At 45.3% G+C, this 19,316-nt stretch overlaps 1 protein-coding gene across 1 annotated transcript in view; it reads left to right on the forward strand.

The window, feature by feature from the left end:
- FAM124B (family with sequence similarity 124 member B) overlaps positions 1 to 18,589 on the forward strand; it is a 65,030-nt gene extending 46,441 nt beyond the window's left edge. Inside the window, exons 8-10 of the transcript XR_012650986.1 lie at positions 17,482 to 17,603; positions 18,196 to 18,341; positions 18,514 to 18,589. The gene's annotated coding sequence lies outside the window, so the exon portion shown is untranslated. The remainder of the gene's footprint in view (positions 1 to 17,481; positions 17,604 to 18,195; positions 18,342 to 18,513) is intronic.
- Positions 18,590 to 19,316: the final 727 nt, after the last annotated feature.

The following is a 19,316-nucleotide window of genomic DNA, read 5'->3' on the forward strand; positions in this document are numbered from 1 at the left end:
ACTGCTAGCCTTTGGCACTTAACTCTTTGGTGATCATGTAACAAGCAGCATAATCACTTGGTTAAAACTACACTTATTTCCTCCTTTACTGCTTACTTAAGAGCGGAGTTAAATCTGACTCCCCAGCCTTGTTTAGAAAATCTTTGTAGAGTTCTTTTCTTGTCCGCATAAGAAATACTGCTATTTACTTCACTCTTTTTACTTCATTTCAGATTTAATATCCTAGAATTTATTGATTTACTATTTGAGTCATTAGAAAGTTACCAATTTTCAGTCCTAGCAAGGATTACTCTATCAAGACACTGTTTCACATACATGCTTTCAGTCAGACTTGCTTCATTAACTGGCTGAATCATGTGTTGTATATGAGCATCGTTTGTGATAAGATGTATCTCAGGTGGCAGTAACTCCTGTTTGTAATATGAAAGTGGCCCATAGACTTGTGTCACCAAGGAAGGGTGCCAGAAAAGCTGAAAACTGGCCCTAACATCTCTACTGCTAACGTCAGACAACAAGCTAGGTGATGGCTAGGGCATTCGTGGTGTGGCTGGGGGGGCGGGCTGCCCGGGCTTGAGGCAGTGTTCCCACCAAGTGCATCACTGGGCAATGGTAGCGGGGGGACCTGGAGCACAGAGGTTATGTCAGAACTAAAACACTTGTGAGAATTTCAAGGCCCAAATACCAATATGAATTCTGGTACATAATTTTTATGCACAAACACATGTATAACAAAGTATATTACAAAAACACATCATAAATTCCACCATACATACAGGGCGTATAGACCACTAACACCTTAGTTCTAGTCTTCTGTGTGAAAATGCACAAGCTCCTCTAAACTTCAGTTGATCTTTGGTCCTTCCTCTAGCAATCAAGCATATTGTTTAATTTTTTTGGACAGTACCCACATCACTGACAGGCACTTCATAAATATACCAAAATCCATCCTGGCAGGCTTCATCTCTAATTTTACAAGATGGTTTTCTGTGTGAGACGGCTACATTTTTTCCTAACTGTTTTAACAAAAGCATCCAGCATGATTCAGGTTTATTCTCTTAGCGATTGTACATGTTGTGCATTCAAAATAACCAACTCTGTCATCTGGAGGGCTGTACGGTGCTCCTGAACAGCGGGTGAGATGCTTTAATCTGAGATTCCCATTACGAAGCTGGTGCAATCAGTCCACCTGACTTCTTAAGACCTTACATGTGGGTTTTTTCCCCTTTGTGACTAGGAATGACTCATTGACTGCAGCTTCCCTGAATTGGTCTGGAGTAGCCCTCCTTCTGTTTCTCTCGCAGGGTGATTGATGGGCCAGTACCTGCCCAGCTTTACCTCTGAGGCCAGGCGAAGGTGCGGAGCTGCTGTGCCCCCCCCACACAATCGCTCTGTGCCAGCCTTGGCACTGAAGAGCTGTTGGAAGCAACTTGTCGAAGAGGTGATGCGGTTTTGGTCAGTCTCTTGGTGCTCATAGAGCCAAAGGTTTTACTGTTGTTTTTTTTTTTTTACTGTTTGTTTTGTTTTTTTTACTGTGTTTCACTTTCCTCCCTGTGCATGCTCTCCTCTTGCAAGCTTGGAAAGCAGAAACATTCAGAAATGGCTGGAGTTGCTGGGTGAGAAGAAAACCCTATCAGCAATTGATTTGAATGGGAATAAGAGAGAGGTCTTTTACGGGAGATCAAGGCTATGGTACTTCATGTCTAACTAGCCTGTTTATCTTCTATAGTTCTTTCAGAATATTTCTTCACTTTTTTCTTCTTTTTTTTTTTAAATGGAAAATCTGGGGGTGGTTCTTTCCTTTCTGCTTGTAATCTCTGGGTTTAGTTACACCCACAAAAATGCTGAGGGAAATTGCTTAATCCCACTGAAGTCTGTCATCATCTTTCAGCTCAATATAAATTTTTGTTTGATTTTTCAGGAAATTGTTGTTTAAAGTATTTTTTAGGCCATGACAGAAGATGGTATCTGTATGTGTTATGGAAAGTTTTGTAATAAGTACAACTAACACATTGCAAAACCAATGTTCTGCACATTCAGTTTTTAGGGGTAGGTCGAGGAAATGTCCTAGAGAGTCAGGCTGAGCAGGCTCCATGTGGCACACTCGAGCTAGCACAGGTTTTACCACACTTGACTACTAAAAGTACATATCTGTGAGGGTTTTGCTTTCTGCTGTGTTACGGTTTTAGATATCAAAGATCTCACTCTTAGTGCAAAGCTCAACTTCCAGGCTTTATGGCATTGCTGCAGCCTGTTCCAAAGTGAAACTTCCTATGTTCTCCCTTGTTACTTCTTCTAAAATCACCTTTTTTTAAAAATACATGTTGTGTTCTGGGTGGTTACAGGTTTGGCAATTACCTGTCCATGCACTTGGCAAGACAAGCTCTGTAGCAGAACACAATAGATCTATAGATGTATATAGGCCCTGGCTTGCCACAGGAGTTATCAGTAAGTAGCCTTTTTTTGGCCAAAATGTCCATGACTCAGCATCCATGCATCCATCACTGATGTCTGGAAGTCTTCATCATACCTGTCAAATGTTCAAGTTTTTTCCAGCTTACAAGTTTCCTAAACTGCTGTTGTATAAACAGCCTTCTAATTAGATCTTTCTTACAAGTCTGTTAATTTATTAAAAGAGCTATCTGTACTATCTGCATGTCTTCTTCCCTTTGCCTTCCATCCTTCCAAAATATCTGCTTATAACTGTGACAGGTATTTGTGTTCAAGTCATCACCTAATCTAGAAAAATGAGATCTTCTTGTACACAGCACTTATGTCTTTACAGCTGTATTTCAGACTAATAGCTGACACTGAACTGAACTTGCTGTTGAACTCTCTATCTAGCAGCCTGAAAACATCTGGTCTCTTGTGACTGAACTGAATAAGCAGCAAAACTCAGGTTTTTGTTGTTGGGTTTTTTTTTTGTTTGCTTGTTTGTTTGTTAACAAGTTTTAGCATAAATTCTGAGAAACTTCTGTACCTCTCATGTTCCGAACATGGTCATGAACCTTCCTTGGCTATAGTGAAATACCCATGTGCTTGTGTAACAGGTTTCCCATGCTTTTTCTCAGCTGAAGCTCTAACGATAATAAGGCAACATGGTGTAGTGTACCGGGCTGGGAAGACACCTCTTGAATGGCAAGCCTGTGTCTCTTGGTGGCAGATGCTGTACAGAAAATTGCTTAAGTTGAGCTGGTTGGGAGGTTACCCTCACTATTTCCTGAGAAAAATATGTGGTTTCCGTAAAAGGTAGTGTTTCTTTTTTAAAAAAAAACAAAAATCCAACACTTGATTTGGGGAAGCAGGGGAATTCAATTCCCCATCAAGGAAATCAGGAGGAGATGTTTCCTCTGGGAAATGTTGATGAAATGTTGATACTTGTCTGCTTTTACAACAGCGGCTCTGTGCCAGCATTCTGGCTAAACCACAGTAGCTTAACGCTGTCCTGTGACTGTAACTCGCTGTGGGGTAGGTGCTCTGTCAGGAGTTCATCACACAAGTGCAGTAAGGAGCATGGGGCCTCTGAACCCAGTTTTACAGACACTTATATGAGCAGGTTCATGTGGTTGATTCCCCACAAGAAATATTTGAGCCAAGAATGTTCTGAGCTCCCACGCTTCGAGGGAGGTTGCAAAAACATGACCTTTTTTGTTCCAGTTTAGGACAGAGCCAAATGGAGTTTCAAATGGGAGAAAATAGCGATTCTTGACCTGTCACCCGTGGCCCACCTTAAGGTCTCGTAAGTCAGGCTTGATGGATAGTACAGATACACAGTGGCCCTAGAGACAGTCAAAGGCTGAGCCAAAGTATTTTGCAAGGACTGCAATAGAAATGGCCAGGGCAGATTGTTCTTCTGTCATCAGCTCTGCCTTAAAGCAAGCACTGTTATCTTAAATGAAGAGTGAATTTGAAAGATATAGCAGTTCAATACATTGGCTAAGGACAACAGCAATAGCTTTGACTTCTCCTCATGCAGTGTTCCTACCTTGCAGAGCATAACAGCAATAAGCTGTATTTAATTACCATCTGTCTGCGTGCCCCCATGAAAATGGTCTTGCCGGGAACTCTCAGCTGGCTGCAGTCCCCAGTCGAGGTGGAGAGCGTCTCCTCTGCATCGTAGGGCTGCATGGTTAGGCAATAGGGGCATGGGAGGAGTGAGAAGCAAGTGCTAAACTTTGGGCTGGAAGAGTGTAAGAACAGGAACATTACTGGCTTGCTTGGAAAGGGGTGGGATCAAGTACTGGCATCCCACCTTGTTTTCTGTGTCACGGGGCTGATGCTGGGCAGTAGGTAAAGATTGAGCTTTTCTGCCCAGTGCTAAAACCATGAAATGACTCTTTGTTGTTTTCCTGTAGTTGTTCTTGACTGTTTTTCTGTTGGCTGTGGGCATTGCGAGGATTCACTGTGGGCTTTGCAGCGCCGAGCTATTCCAAAATGACTGCGGAAGGTGTTCCCCACAGCTCGGAGGAGCTGCATAACAGCATATAATCAGATTACTGTGCCTGAGGAGGAATCATACACCTGGATGATAACAGAAAAAACTGACTTGATCCAGTGGGCAAACAGAAGGCTCCTGGCACCACCCACTCATGCCCCACTTGGAGGTTTGAAAAGAAGTGCTGAGTACAAACACCCTTTTGCACGGCAAACAAACTAAGTTTCTGTATGGAGGATTAACAAAAAGCTGAAGCCCTACTGATTTGTCTTGAAAATTCCTTAGGAAGACCAGTTGCAGCCAGATCTTAAAACTAACTTCACTTACAGCATCTTATAAAATTATGTGATAGATGAGGAACATGTGTCCCTTTCACATGTTTTATTCTGCTCTACTTTAGCTCTTTTATTTTGCAAAGCCTGACTTTTGCAGTATGTCTTAGCTTGATGTAAGGGCTCCTTCTCAAATCTACATTGTTTCCATACTAGTTAAGTGTGGAGAAAATATTGCTCAACAGAGCCTAAAAAACATGAGCATAAGAAAAGACTCATCTGGATAATTTTTGATCAATTGGGTTTTTTTCTTTCCTTTTTTTTTTTTTTTTAATTAACTGAGTTAACTGTACAAGTCCCAACTTGTACAAACTCTTGTGAAAAAATGTAGCTAGCATTAAATGTGATAGTTGGGAAACAGCCACTACAAGGCTGACGGTGGTGATGGTAAAAGCCTGGCAGAAGCCAACACCAACTTACTATTGCTATTTGTAGAGGGAGTGCTTCTCGCTCCACTAGGCAGTAAGAATCAGTTTCCCCGCTCCTTCCCGGCAGTGTCTGTCTCATGCCAGCTGTAAAGCCAGGATGCTGTGTGGCAAAAGCTAAAGCAAAAGGTACTTTTGGGGGCTCTGGTGTGCAAGGCTGAGAACAAAACACCATGACAAGATGAATCCACTGAGTCATCTGCCCTGGGAACAGCGTGCGCTGTCACCAGCTTCTGGAAATCGTTATAACTGTTAATTTCCCAGACCAATCCCTCGGAGCAGTTCGTTTGCCCCAACAGGAAGCATTTGCTGTAAATTTAGGCAGGAGTTTAATTGCTCGTATTTCCAACCAGCAGGGCCAGAGGGATGACTTGGACGACCACCTCATGGCCCCCGGGGTCTGGGTGCACGGGCAGCATAGCAGGGAAGGAGATCATCTCGCTGTTTGGGGACAGATGCTGCAGCACGGCGAGGCCATGGCAACGCTGGTCCCTGTGGCATCTCCCCGGCAGGCTGCATTTACCTGGTGTTGAGAAACGAGCAGTTCTACCCCACGCACCCCTTCTGACAACTAGCTAAAGAACTGAAACATGAAGCTGCTGGCATCAGCTTTTGGTGGGCTCCTGCTGCACCTCTGAGGGCGAGTGTCCGTCTTCGGGGCCTGAGCAGCTGACTTCAAACCAGGCTCACCCAAAGCTGTGCTACTGCCAAGAGAGCATGGATAAACTTCAAGGCTTTGTGCACCAAGGAGGTCTTTAGCAGGAAGGAAATGAAGGGAAATATAAAACTCAAGCTTTCAGGGCAGATGAAAAATCCCCCTGTGATCCAAGAGCCCAGGTTAGCTGTACTCATGCACTGAAGAGGAGGGAGGAGGAATCATTTCCTCAGGCCACCTTTTGTGCCTGTTAAATAATTAATGCCTCTCTAGATCTATGTGACTATTGTAAGCTTGAGCACCTGGAAAGCTCTAGGTTGCATGTAGGCCAAAGAAAACATGTTTTCACTATTAAAAGCACTGTCATTTTATCTTGTCAGCCTATGCATTTCTTACAGACCACGCTAATGTTTGCAAAAGTGAACTTATTTTTTCTCTGTTCTCCTCACATGAAACTATTTAGTTGGTCAAAGGTAAGAGAAATTTTCTGGAGAGCACCTGACCTCACTGGAGAGAAATGTCCATTCTGGGTACAGAAGGTAAAAAAATCTCCTTTAGTTTATTGCAACTTCCATCATCCTCTGGAATGGCAACAGCCCTGAGAGAGCACTGATGTACGACTCCAGGTGGCTGCAGATTTCTCCACCAGACCTGGCTGGTGGAGTCATCAGGACCCGATGCTGGGAATCCCCAGCAAATTTTCTGAGCTGACAATAAGGAAAACAAATTCCACTGTGGGGAGAGAACCACTCTGCTACGAGGTGACAGGAAGGAAATCTCACGCTACTGCCAATAACAGAAGGGCAGAAGCGTACTTTTTCATGATGAACTGAAGTAAGGGTGGGGCTGAGAATGAGTCTATCTTTTTTTTTCCAGTATTACTTCACAGAGCACTTGTAAAAGATATGCTCTTCCACAGAGTTTGTTTTTCCTTAACTTGAGGAATTTGAAACAGGGAAAGATGTCCCTGATCCAAGGTGCCACTAGTTAATAGAAGGATGTCCTCTCTGTAAACCTGTTCTTGTAAGGCACCAAGAAGTTGTCTTAAAAATGGGTGTAGGCTATTAGAAGCTGTGCTGCTGTCAGTGCCTGGCTTTGAGGAGTTCTGCACTTGTTCTTCACCGAAATGCTGATAACAGAGCCAGGGTTCTACTGGCAGAGTCCGTACCCCAGCTAACCTGTTAGCATTTTATGCAAGGTGAATCATTATCTTTGATTTGGGGGATTATTTTTCTCTATAGTTTAAGCATTAATACTCTATTTAATATTGGTGAATAAGTGGTAGAATAAGGAAATAACTTGGTAAATGAACCCTTTCAAACTGAGGTGTCCAAAATCAGGTATATAGGGCAGCAACTTGATTTCCAAATGCTTTGGAATGAATGTCATCCCTGTTTTTCATTAGCCTTTCTGCGTGTGACTAGTCCTTGCCATCCAAATCTGAAAGCTGTAGCTGGAGACTAGCCAGAGTGGTGGGGTGATGCAGCTGGGCCAGCCCAGCAGCCAGGCTGGGGAAGGGGAGGAAGGGCCTGCAGGGTACACAGTGATCGATGCTGGAAGGGAGGGGAAGAAACCTGAAGCCTCTCCGTGACAAGCAACATCTTGGGCAGCCTCTGCGCAGGGGTGATGCTGTCTCTCCACAGTGACCTTGGGACCTGGTAGTGGTGAGGGAGGGGAGAGTTTGGAGCAATAACTGCTAATTCACTGCAAAAGGGCTTGGCCTGTGGAAACAAACTGTTATTATTAGATTTTACTTGGTTTGAAGAAAATATTCCCATTCCATCTACGTTTCTGGCAACAGCTGGGCCATCCACAGGCTCTGCGGCAGGTTGTGTTTACCAGCATCCTCCCCTCCCCTGCCTACTCTCGCCTGTGTTTATGGCAGAAGAAGAGAGAGATGTTAAGGAGAGATCCAGCCTTTAAAAGACATGCATCTCCAAGTCTCTTACTCCCATGCCTCTGATGGGAATATTTTCTAGGCTTTTCAGGTGTACAGCTGTTGTAGCTAGCCCTTGCTACTCTAGCTGTTAATTTAGCGAGCGAAATGGAGTTGCTCACTTCCCTCAGCCCCCGGAAAGCTGGTGCAGAGGGCTCTCGGTACAGCGCTGGGGCTGGGAAGAAGCTGTCCTTCTTTTGATCGTTGTTTTTTCCTGCAGTATTTCAGCTGGGAACAGACTTGACCTGGTATCCTAAACAAAGAAGACCTGTGGTTTTCCTGCATGGTTGATGAAAAGCAAAATCTGCACAGCATCATCCCTGGGGGGGCTGGGGGGAAGAGCCGTGGTGGCGGTCAGAGGAGGGAAGCCCAGATTTCCCCATTTACTCTGAAAACGGAGCTAATGACAGGAAAGGGCAAGGTACGGGTGGGAAGCGTGTTGTGCTGCTGCACCCCAGCAAGCCCTGACGTGCTGGGGTGAGCAAGGCTTTCCAGGCGGGAGCCCAGCGTCACCCTCAGGTCTGCTCCCCGGTGGAGCCCTCCCAGCTCCCCGGCGGCCAGCTGGGAGAGCCCCAGGGGCCACCGATTTGGCAGCCTTCCCGTGCTGCTCCCCTGGGACTGCGGGCAGAGCCTGTGTCTCGGGAATGGCCGTAATGCAGAGTTATCGCAGGGCTTAGGACTTCTTGCCATGGCTCCTGCTCCCTGCTGTGCCTGCTGCTGTCAAAGAGGAATAAAAAGAGATGGTTCCTGCCCCCCAAACAGCAAACCTTTATAATTTGGGGTTTTTTTTGTGTGATTAATGGAGCTGTTCCTACATTTATTCTTACAAGGTCAAACCATTTGTTTTCATGGAGTATGCTAATATAATCTATTTTTTATCCTTTCTCAGCCATCTCTTTAAAAAAAAAAAATCCTTAGAGCTTTGTTCGGGAAAGTGTTGCAGATATACTTCTACGTGACATATTTATGCATACCATCACTGATCTGAATTCAGCTCTGCACTACAGTAATAACTGATAGGTTGTAATGTTTATAAACGTTGCTTTGAGATTTAAATTTAAGAGACAAGCATAGGAAATAGATCTTATCACAACACACTGTAACCAAATAGGGTCCCAATAAAGAGAAACAAAGAAAACAAATTTTATATTTGGGCATTAACATTCTCCCAGATGTTGGCTACCATCTGCCAGGACTTTTTAGCTCTAAAGTAAGCTGCATTTATAATACCTATAAAACTGAGATTTCTTCCCCTCTTTTCTCCCCTGCCCATGCTTTTGCAAGGGGAAGATATACACGAGAGTAACTCAGGGTGAAAATTTTCTGTTGGCGTACGTGGAGAACTACACAGCACGTTCAGGGTGACTTGACTCTGTAGGTAGGACCAAGATGAGCGCTGCGAGCACTAAGAAGTTGGATCCTCTCTAGCAATGAGTGGGAGAGCTGTGGTTCCAGCTTCCCATCACATATGCTATGGGAAGGTGAAGCTGCAGCCAGGGAGGAAGGTGCATCTCCATCGGCATTCCCGCCTCTGGGCTACCCCGACCATCAGTGCTCCTGGGAAGGACTTTTGTAGGTGAGGAGGTTTTTATCTTCCAGAGCGTTTGTATTTGGGATGCCTCTAGTTTATTCTGGCAATAAGGCTGCTAACTTTTATTATTGTTTTGAAGAGATCCACAGAGGTATTACATGTATTTATGTGCAGTTCACATGTACTACTTACGGATGCGCGGGGTCTCAATTCTGACCTTATTGCTGCGTGCTTGTTATATCAATAGGATATTTAGGTTCCCTAGAACTCAAGTTTTTACTGGAAAAAAAGTTGGTATTTACTGAAATATTGAAAAGTCTTATCTAGTTTTGTTTTCATTCTGAATCCCAGGGATTCCACACAAAGATAAGATTTATTAGCGGCTTGAATGCTCAGTTGTGTGCATTATTTCCATTGGATTGGGAGCAGATTGAAAACTGGAGAACTGGACCTTCACATGGTCCAAGAAATGAAAGGTACAACTAGCACTGGGTTATTTTTTTTCCCCTCTGAGTTATGCTGACAGCAGCCATAACATTAAGGCTGAAAAGTTTATTTACTATATAAAGGCCATATTTTCCCTTCTTATCCCAGCTTTTCTTGGCTTGCATTGCTTGGCAGTATCCCCTTAACCACTAACACCCAGAGGCGTGGTATTAAACTGGGATGAAAAATGAACATGCAGAAGGATATTGGAGATTTAAGTGGGTATGGTTCTAAGAAAATCAGTGGAAAATATGTTTACTCCAAGCATCTGTAGCACCTAATTGAAGCAGTGATGTTTTCTGTAAGAACACAGGGAATGCTTTTCTGCTTTCTCTTTGGCTTTGAATTTCACTTTGAATTGATGTGACATAATCCATGGAATTATTTTCTCACAGCTGCAATGGAAACTTTCTGCCAATAGACAAGGATGTGTTAATCGGGGTGAAAAAGCCTACATTCAGTCCAGCTTTGTTGCTTTCTGGAGTCTTTGTTAGGAACTGTTGCTTCCTCCCAGTTTATTGAAATCTAGTACACAGTAAACACTATTATTTTTGAACTATGAATGTTGCTATAAATTTGAATGGCTAGAAAAGGGTGGCAGATTGTGATCAAAAGGGAGCTGATCTACAGCTGTGTGTGAAATCATTGCCGATACTAAAAGTGACAGAGAATGAAACACATATTTATGTGCCCATAAAGGATGATTTAGTGCTCCTGGTCCTGCAGTATTGGCATCACCAAATGAGTTTCTATTAATCTAATTTACAAGAACGTAAAAGATCCCATATCACCTTTAGGGCATCTGCAAATGCTGCTGGTTGGTAGTTTGTTGTTTATTCATATTATTTTTCCCAGGCATCTCTAATTTGAAGGCTGAGTTCCCGTCCGGTGGACTTGCCAGGACCAGCGAGGGCATGCAGCCCTGCTGGGATGGGGGACCGGCGGCCACTGACCACCGGCAGTAGCTCCCAGCTGAGGGAAGGGTCCCTGAGCAGAGGTCTCCACCTGGAAGAGGCAGTGGGGTGTGAGAAGGCCCTTCGTGGGGAGGTTGCCAAAGCACTGTGCACCACTCCCTGGGCACGCCTCGCTAACGTTGTGCATGTACCGGAGTTTTAATTAAATACAGCTAAGCCCTGGTCAGCAGTTTTAGCTCATTATGGTCCGTTATTGGTCGTGTGGTTCTCCAGTGCCGTTCCAAAAGAAATAAATAAAAGGCACTGTGTGTGTTTGACAGGAACACATGGGCAAGGAATGGCCTTTTCTTTCCTGCATCCTCATCCCCCCCTTTTTTGAGGCAGAGGGGTCCTGCAGCAGTCATCTGTTCTAAAAGCTACTGTTCTAAGCATCCAGATCTTCTTGACTGTATTAATCTGTATTTATACAGGTCACTTATCTTCCCAGGGACACACACATCACAAAATGCAGGCAATAAGTGAGCCCACAAAGCACTCGCATTCCCCAGGGAGCCACAGCAGTCTCAGTCAGGTAGGGGACTCCTCCAGCCTCTCCCCTCGCTGCAGCTGCACAGCCAGGAGGGCTCATCCCGCTGCCCAGGCATCCCCCAGCACTTCATCTCAGCAGCCTTTCGCTCCTCTCTCTAACCACCCGAAGAAACGCCACTCCTGCCCGAGCCGTCCAGGACGCCGCTGACAGCCTGGCAGTCCCCGGCTAGGGCCAAGCCTGGAGTGCTGCCCGCTGCACCGCCGGTGACTGCCCCAGCCACCAGCCACTCGCCAAATGAGGGAGAATGGGTTCCCGCACCTTGCTGGTCAGTCTGGCCCTCTATCTCCTTGCCTTTTGTTGCATGTGCTTAAACAGGAGCTGTTTCAAAAATGTACTTTTTTTTTTCCCAAAATACAGATTTACATTTTTCAGAGACCTCTGAAGACATAAATCGAACAAGATAAATTTTAAAGCTCTTCTAATCAGCATCACAGCCCTGGTTTGTGCCATATGGAGGGGCAGAGGAACAGACTGGAGCTGAGAGAGTGAGACGGAGTGGGTGATGCACCAAACAGCCTCACTGGCAAGTGGCACCAGTGGAGATAAACCCAAATGGGGAAATTTAATGGGCACTGTAACACACATGGTCATGGCCATCTCAACAGAGCGTGACAGTGCCATGAAGGTGGCTGGAAAAAAATAGATTTTCTCATTTAACCAACTGTATAATTTTACAGTCATGTTTTGGAGATTAACAATGAACAGAAGAGGCTACTGATGCAAGTACTTGAGAGACAGGAACTTCATCCTGCAAAAGGGTTATCGGAAGCCCCGACTGAAAACTGCAGGGCAGTGTTCAGGTTGCCCGAGCAGGGCCAGCAATGGGCTTTGAGCAGAGGTAGTTTCATGAATGTATCTGTGAGGAAAATGATCGGAGTAGAAACGGCCCCCGTTGCCTGCTGGAACCGCTGCTGCAGGCAGTGCTGTGTCAGGCGGTGCCTGGCTTTCACAGGCTTCTGCGGAACAACAGAAATGTAATACCCACCTCATTATGGGGACCAGTTTCCAAAGTTTTCTCAGTGAACAGTTGAAAGGAAAGGTAACGTCCCTTCCTGGGCAAAGCTTTGCTACTCTTCTCTTGTCTGGCTATTGGCCTGAGTGGTGGACGTTGTTTTGGGTATGGGATACTACGCCCACAAGGAGGTGGCTTCACAGCAGGCTTACAGCATTCCACGCAGTGGGGAGTGCTTTAGGGACTTGCTTAGTCTGGCAGAGCTACGTGTTGTGACGGGAGGGCTGGGCTGGCTCCCCTCACTCCCCATTCCTACCAGTGTCACTCCAAAGCATTTTGTGGTGGGGTAGCTTTTGGCCAGATGAGAGATGTGTGGTTGGCAGATCCCCAGCATGGTGCTGTTTGGGAGGGTGCAGCCCACAGCAGAGATGGGAGCAGGACCTCCTGCTCACCTGAATGTTGATTCTCTCACTTCTCATCATGCAGAGCAGGGCTTTCTGCCAGGATTAGTCCCCAGGCACAGGCATGGCTCCTTAAAGCACTGGGAGCAGGATGGGGCAGAATTCCACTCCGCAGGGTCTCCGCTGGTATGCACAGAGGCAAGGGGGAAGGGCTGTGGTACCTGACACAAAGCAAAAACAGAGGTGAAAAGGAAGTTTTTGATTTAAAGAAGGCTGTTCAGACTTTACCTCCAGCTGCCCATGTGCTCAAAGCTGAGCTGCATTCCCTTTTCAGTCTTAAAAGCTCTTCAAGCCCTGCCTGACTCTGAGCGCCAAAAGAGCCCTGATTCTGCCACTCTTTTCCATCTCTCAGCCCTGTTGTAGTTTTTTTTCTCAGCAAGATTAATCAGAGTGCGAACTGATGGGCTGAGAAGGGCAGAGCTCTTCCCTGGCTCTCACCTATGCTGGCACTGGAGACCTGTGCCTCCAACCTGTGTAATTGCAGGGCTGGCTGCTCGGAAGCTCCCGTTGGGTGACAGCTCTTCCGGGGGCAGCTGGACTTTCATAGCTCTGTAGATATTTGAAGACTGACTGGGATTTCTAAAAGTGGTTTTGAAAATGTATTTTTACCATTGCAAGTAGCGTCAACCTTCGCTGGGGCCTCTGGGCTGGGCTGCAAAGGAAGTCCACAATGTTAGGCCCTAAAATAGAAAATATTTATGTAAAGAAGTAAAAATTTAGAATTCCTTCTCTTTTCCTGTAAGCATAAATTAATGGCAGTTCAGCACTGTGCTGAAATAAATGGGGTGAGATTGTGGGAGAGCTATTTTCAGGCAAAAATAAGCAACACTTTAATTGTCACCCACTCTTTTGCTTTTTAATGTGAACAAGGCTTCAGCAGGCTCCAAAGAGCACGTGCCCGGTACCCACACCTGCTCTGCTCTGGAGTAGCCCCAACCAGGGAACTCCAGTGTGTCCGCAGGCAGGTTTTTAAGCAAATGCAAGATCGCTACTCGAGGAGCCAAATAGCACCTCCTGTGTCTACCACTGTAGCCTGCAAAAAGGGCTCCACACTTTCCAACAGTGGTAAGCTAGTGAAGAAAATTTGGGAACCCCCTGCTTTGCTTGTTTCCCATGAGACGTTAACGGGTGCTAATAACCTCACCAGCGTCTGTGGCAAGGATGTGTGTGCAGAGAAACAGCAATTGTGCTGTTATGGAAGGCGGTCAAGCTCTGGACTTTTTCTTCCCCAAATCCACAATTGGTTTTGGAAGGGGAAGGAGGGCTGCTCTGTGTTTGAGGTTTTTTCAGAAGTCTTCTGCAGTGGCCTAATCCTGCTGCCACTGATCTCAGCTGGGGAAGAGTCTAGCTGCTGCTGAGGATTTCTGGAAGTCCCACCAGCAATACTGCTGGGGTATCCAGCCCCTCTCCCATGCAAGGGGTATCACTTGGGTGTTTGGACCTAATTTGGCCAGGCCAAATAGTTCCCGAGAGCCACCTCTGGTTCTTCACGTTACTTTGTATCGATATGCAAATTTACACTGGGTTTTTTGCAATTTACTATCAGGGAAATGGAATAATATTCCTCTCCTTCACCTTTGTTTTGGAGTTTAAGCACTATCCTTAGCCATGCAGAGACACCTGCATCCTGGAGCTGTAATTGCACCTGGGACCATCCCAGGCCATAATGCAGAATAATAACCCGACACTAACGAGCTCTCTGTGTTCAGTCTGGATCAGACCTGCCGTCCTCCTTCCAAATGAAATTACTGCTGGTCTGCCAGTGCTGTTTTTCCAAGTGTATGCTAAGGCTAGCTATCAATTTGAGCAAGTCTTCATTTTGATTCAAGTTTTCTTCTGAAACATCCAACAAAGCCAAAGAAAGACAAAGCCAGGACAGTGAAGCAGAGATGAATGCACTTAAACTGAAGGGAAAAAAAAAAAAGACCCAACGTTCTCTTTGATTTGCAGTTCGTCTGCAAATTAAAAGAGTAAACACAGCCATGCTGAAGATGCATAAACGCAGCTTGGAGAGCCATTGAAATCTAGGTCAGGGTTTCAGCTCTGCCTGGGGATCTCATTATGTGAATCAGGGAGAATCTGTGCTGCTCCAGGAGCCAGGTGGAGAATACTTCTGAACCAGTATAATGAAACCAGGTAGGCTTCTGCACAATCAACAGCAGCTCCACTACAGACTGATAAACAGGTCACGTAAGCCATTGCTGAGCTGAAATTGCTAAATTATTACAGAATCACACAGTTCAGTAACGGGGAAAGAAGTCTTCATTTTATTGTCTCGCGGCTTCGGTCTACAATTGTGTTCCAAGCAGGACCTGAAGCGTTTGCCAGCGGTAACCAACTCATCTTCCAGGTGCTTGGGGGAAAGTATTGAGCTGTCAGTCTGATAGTTGTTAACAAAATACACAATTTTGGGGGAGAGAAAAAAAAAAAAGGCTTACATTGATCCATGCTCCTTTGATTTGCAATCCGAGTATATGGCTTTTGCAGAACATGAATCTATTCTGTATTTGAGACCCAGTCTGTGTTTGTATTTTAAGCTAGTCTTCCAAGCAAAACATGTGAAAAGAGAACATTTAAACAGGAAGGGTTTGATATTTTTTTTTCCCTCATATATTTCTGTAGGTCTTGTTGCTGCTAATTACTGGAGATCTCAGCACAAGAGCTTTTCTTTCTAGCAAACCAGCTTCTCATGTTTCCTGCCCTTCAGTTAATCAGTTCTAATCTCCTGCTCCATTTGTTTATTTAACTTTTAAAAAGCTAATTGAGTGTTTGTGACATGAGTCGGCCTGAGACTACGACAGCAAAGTTTGTTTGCGTGTACCCACAGAGCAGACAGAGGGTGGGCTCTGGCAATGCCCACAGCTTGCTGCTGCGTCCTCTAGATGTTCCTTTCCTGATGCCCGGTGACACCGATGTGTGCGGAGGGTGGGTTCAGCCCAGCCTGCTAGCTCTGTCCCGCCGTGCCTGCCCGTGGGCCTTCCAGGGAGGCTGTTTCTCGGCGGGGCTGGCCGGCAGCCCGGCGCCAGCACAGGTAGGGCACGGGCAGCTGCCCGGGCTGATGACTTGCAGCCTTGCCCAGCCACGGCAGCATCCCTACTGGGGAGGGTGGCTTAGGATCGGTAAGGCAGGGACACACACGGGAGCCGCTGCAAGCCTGATCCTCTGATTCTTCTGCAGGGGCTGGAAAAGCAGGTTAGAAACTAAGAAACCGAGGAGCTTTATTGCGGCCTCATTTGTGTCTCTTCACTGTCAATTGAAGGAACATGTTTGTGGTGAGAGCGGTGGGCTTGTGTCCTCTCTCGCTCCACTGTCCCCACGTCCCCTCCCTGGCACAGACATGCTCTTTGGAAAGGCCAGGCACCTATTTCTCACTGTGAACACATAGCGCAGGGCAGTAGCTGCTCATTACTCCCCCGTGCCCCGGAGTCAGGCTTCACAAGGTGCCTGCCAGTTCGTATGGGTGCCAGGCCTTCTCTGCGGTCAGTATTGTTTTCCTTACTTATATAATACCCACGGCTTCAACCTAAGTACCCAAGAGGTCTCTCCCCGGCACGTGCTCCCCAATGGCCCGCTGCCTCCGCATGCAGCATCTCTAGTGGGGCAGCCCGGCGTGTGTGAGGCTGGGGCTCATATGAGCCAGTTGGGCTGGGGTGTTACTAATGGCCCATTGGATCCCCCGAGCAAGATTAGGAGATGGCTTTTCTCAAAATCTGTATTTAATTGATTGCAAGTGAGGGTTTTTTCGACCATTTTTGCCTTGACCAATCACTAAGCCACACTGATTTTTTTTTCTTTCCTCCCTTTAAAAGGGGTCCCTAGGTCATCTCAGACTTTGGCCCCCTTATAGCCTTCTGTGGCATCACACAGGTACAGGTTCAAAGGATACAGCCAGTGGAGAAATCCTCCTGCATAAGAGGAGTTTCTCAAAGGATGGGTCTGCTATAAGGTATCTTAGTCATGCTCGTGCATGCATATTATTGCTACAGAAGAGATTTTTTTTTTGCAACTATGTGCTCCTGGGATTGTATTTCAGCATCACAGGAACAGGCTGATACGCAAAGACTCTTCAGAAGGTCCCACTTGAGTTCCTGGTATGACAAAACTACCATTTAACTTCAAGCCATCAAGTATGAGGCACTCTTTGTTTCTAAAGTGACTTGAGACATTACACACAGTTCTATAAAAATGCAAAATGGGGCTGCTGTATTTCCTCCGGTAGCTCAGGAGGTTTGGAGGAATTGGTTCATCACTTATCACTGAAAAAGCACTTCCTCAAAGCTCTGGCTGCTGCATCTTCCTTTGCAACAGGCTCTTTATTTTTGTGCTTATAACATTGCCATTTATTTCTGTGGCAACAACAGTAATGTGATAATTTGCATCCATAATCAGTTCACTGTTACTAGAAAAGGTAAACCTGAGATGATAATTTTGAAAAAATTAACTGGGTCCAGCTGAAATAGCAAACTATTAAAAAAAAAACCCAATTAAGTGAATTTCTCAGGTATTATATCATGAGATATTGAGTAGAGCATATGATTTCTCTCCTCTCACTGCAGAAAAGTTGCCTGCCGTACCAAGGGGCAAGCCTGTGTAAGCAGGCTGGAGAGCTGAGACTACAGATGAGGGAACACACAAACACTCTCCTTTGTATTTTACTTAAGATTTGCTAATGTTGTTCTCTGTTTCCCCTTCCTTGAGGACTCCAATTACTCAGGTACTGTTTTCCTTCATTCTACTAAGAGATGCACAAATTGTTTCTATATTCCAGGTTAGTTTCTGATGTCCCTCTCTTCTGTTTACATGTGGATAAGGAAGATGCTGCCCTGCTCGTCAGGAAGTGAGTAGGCTGCCTGACTTCAGCCTGAGCCAAAGGAGAGAAGCCGCATCTAGGTCAGTGGAATTGCTATGGCTTACCACTAGCCCTGAATTGGGATCTGCCCCAGCGTGGCCAGTTATTCAGTGTTTTTGAACACGTTCTATCTCTCACCTGTTTCCAAAATCTTAATGCTGTCCTTCACTGACAATTTAGGACATAACGTGGGCTCTGCTGGGATGAACACTGCATGCAATCATTGAGGAACCAAGGGAAAAATGCCTTTCCCTTGGTTCAAATTCCAAACCAGCCACAGGGTGTCTTTCCTAGTTCTGTCTGCTGTGGGCTTTATTTGCTTTAAATTTTTTTGGAACATAGTAAAAGTTTTTTATTTTCTTGTGCATACACACAAACACATTCATGTTTAATTAAATAAATGAGAATCCTGCTTGTATGATGAGTCTCACCTACAGAGGATGTGTAGGACTCCACACTTGTCTGGTCTTCAATGCTATGCCTTGATTCGAATGACCCTCTGTTTTAATGAGTTGATTAAATCTATTTTAGCTGAATACTTAGCAGAAGTCAGGCTATTGGTAATATAAAATGAGCTAGGAAAATTACGGTACATATGCTTTCCTGAAAATCTTATATTTCCTCCATAAATAGAAGCAAGAAAGCTGGCATTGAGAGAACACAGCAGGCTATCAGAGAGGTTGGTTTGGCTGGTGTAGAAATTGTTCTTCAGATTATATGATTTTCCATAAATTACCAACTGCATAATCAGGTTGAGAAGTTAGACATCTTCGAGAAAGGTAAGAGCCATGTGACCCATTTGATCCCACATGTGGCCATGAGCACTTCATCCTAGCTTGAAGCAGCTGGGCAAGTGAATATCACTTTTCTTTGTTGTGTGTGATGTGGGTTGAGTTAGAATTATGAAACAAACCTCTTCGCCTGCTGCTTTGTCTCATTACATTTCCATAGGCCAAAAAGAACAAAAAGCCCCACATCCAATAATGCAAGTGTGGGCTTGCCTCGGCCCTGTGTTCCCTTGCCAAAGGGTGGTGAGAGGTCTCTTCCCGGCCCCTGAACACTCCTAGGCCATGACCTACAGCTCAGCTGGCCTGGGTCTGCCGGCTCTTCATGTGTGCTGCTCTTGCTTGTGGTGCTTACCTACACTGGTACGTGGATTTGGCAAGTAAAGTTTGTGGTTGTACATAGATGTTCTGCAATCTGCTATTTAATGCATGGTCTTAGTTAGAATACAGTTATGAAGAATTGGCTCTTATGTTATTTTGGGCAAGGTTGGATAAGCCAAATTTGATTTTTACTTTCTTTTAAATTTCCTGCTTTTCCTGTTGCACAATAATGCAGTCTTTTAACAGCTATTGGAGTCACCATGTGACATGTGCTCCTTGTTGCTTTGTGTGTTTATTTTTTGCTTCACAGAGTATTATCAATATTGATTCTCAAGATGGTTCCTTGTGCTGTTTCTAGAGAGACATGCAAATTGAGCCACTTTCCATTTAATATTAACCGAAACTCCCTGGGACACTATCATCTGCATGGCAACCAGCAGCCCATCTGTGACTAACATCAATACTACAAAGTGAAGGAGCCTGCTTTTTATGTGATAAATACACATTCTGAAAATCCTTATTGGATCTGAACGTGGGCTTGGTGGGAAAAGCCACCCTTTCCCTAACATTAACAGCAGGTCACATTACATTTCAGCTGTGAATAATGGACAGCAGTGATTCACTCTGCAGCTAGTCTCATAAAAGTCC

The sequence above is a fragment of the Buteo buteo genome, chromosome 7 (assembly GCF_964188355.1).
Source record: "Buteo buteo chromosome 7, bButBut1.hap1.1, whole genome shotgun sequence".
In the NCBI taxonomy this organism is placed as follows: domain Eukaryota; kingdom Metazoa; phylum Chordata; class Aves; order Accipitriformes; family Accipitridae; genus Buteo; species Buteo buteo.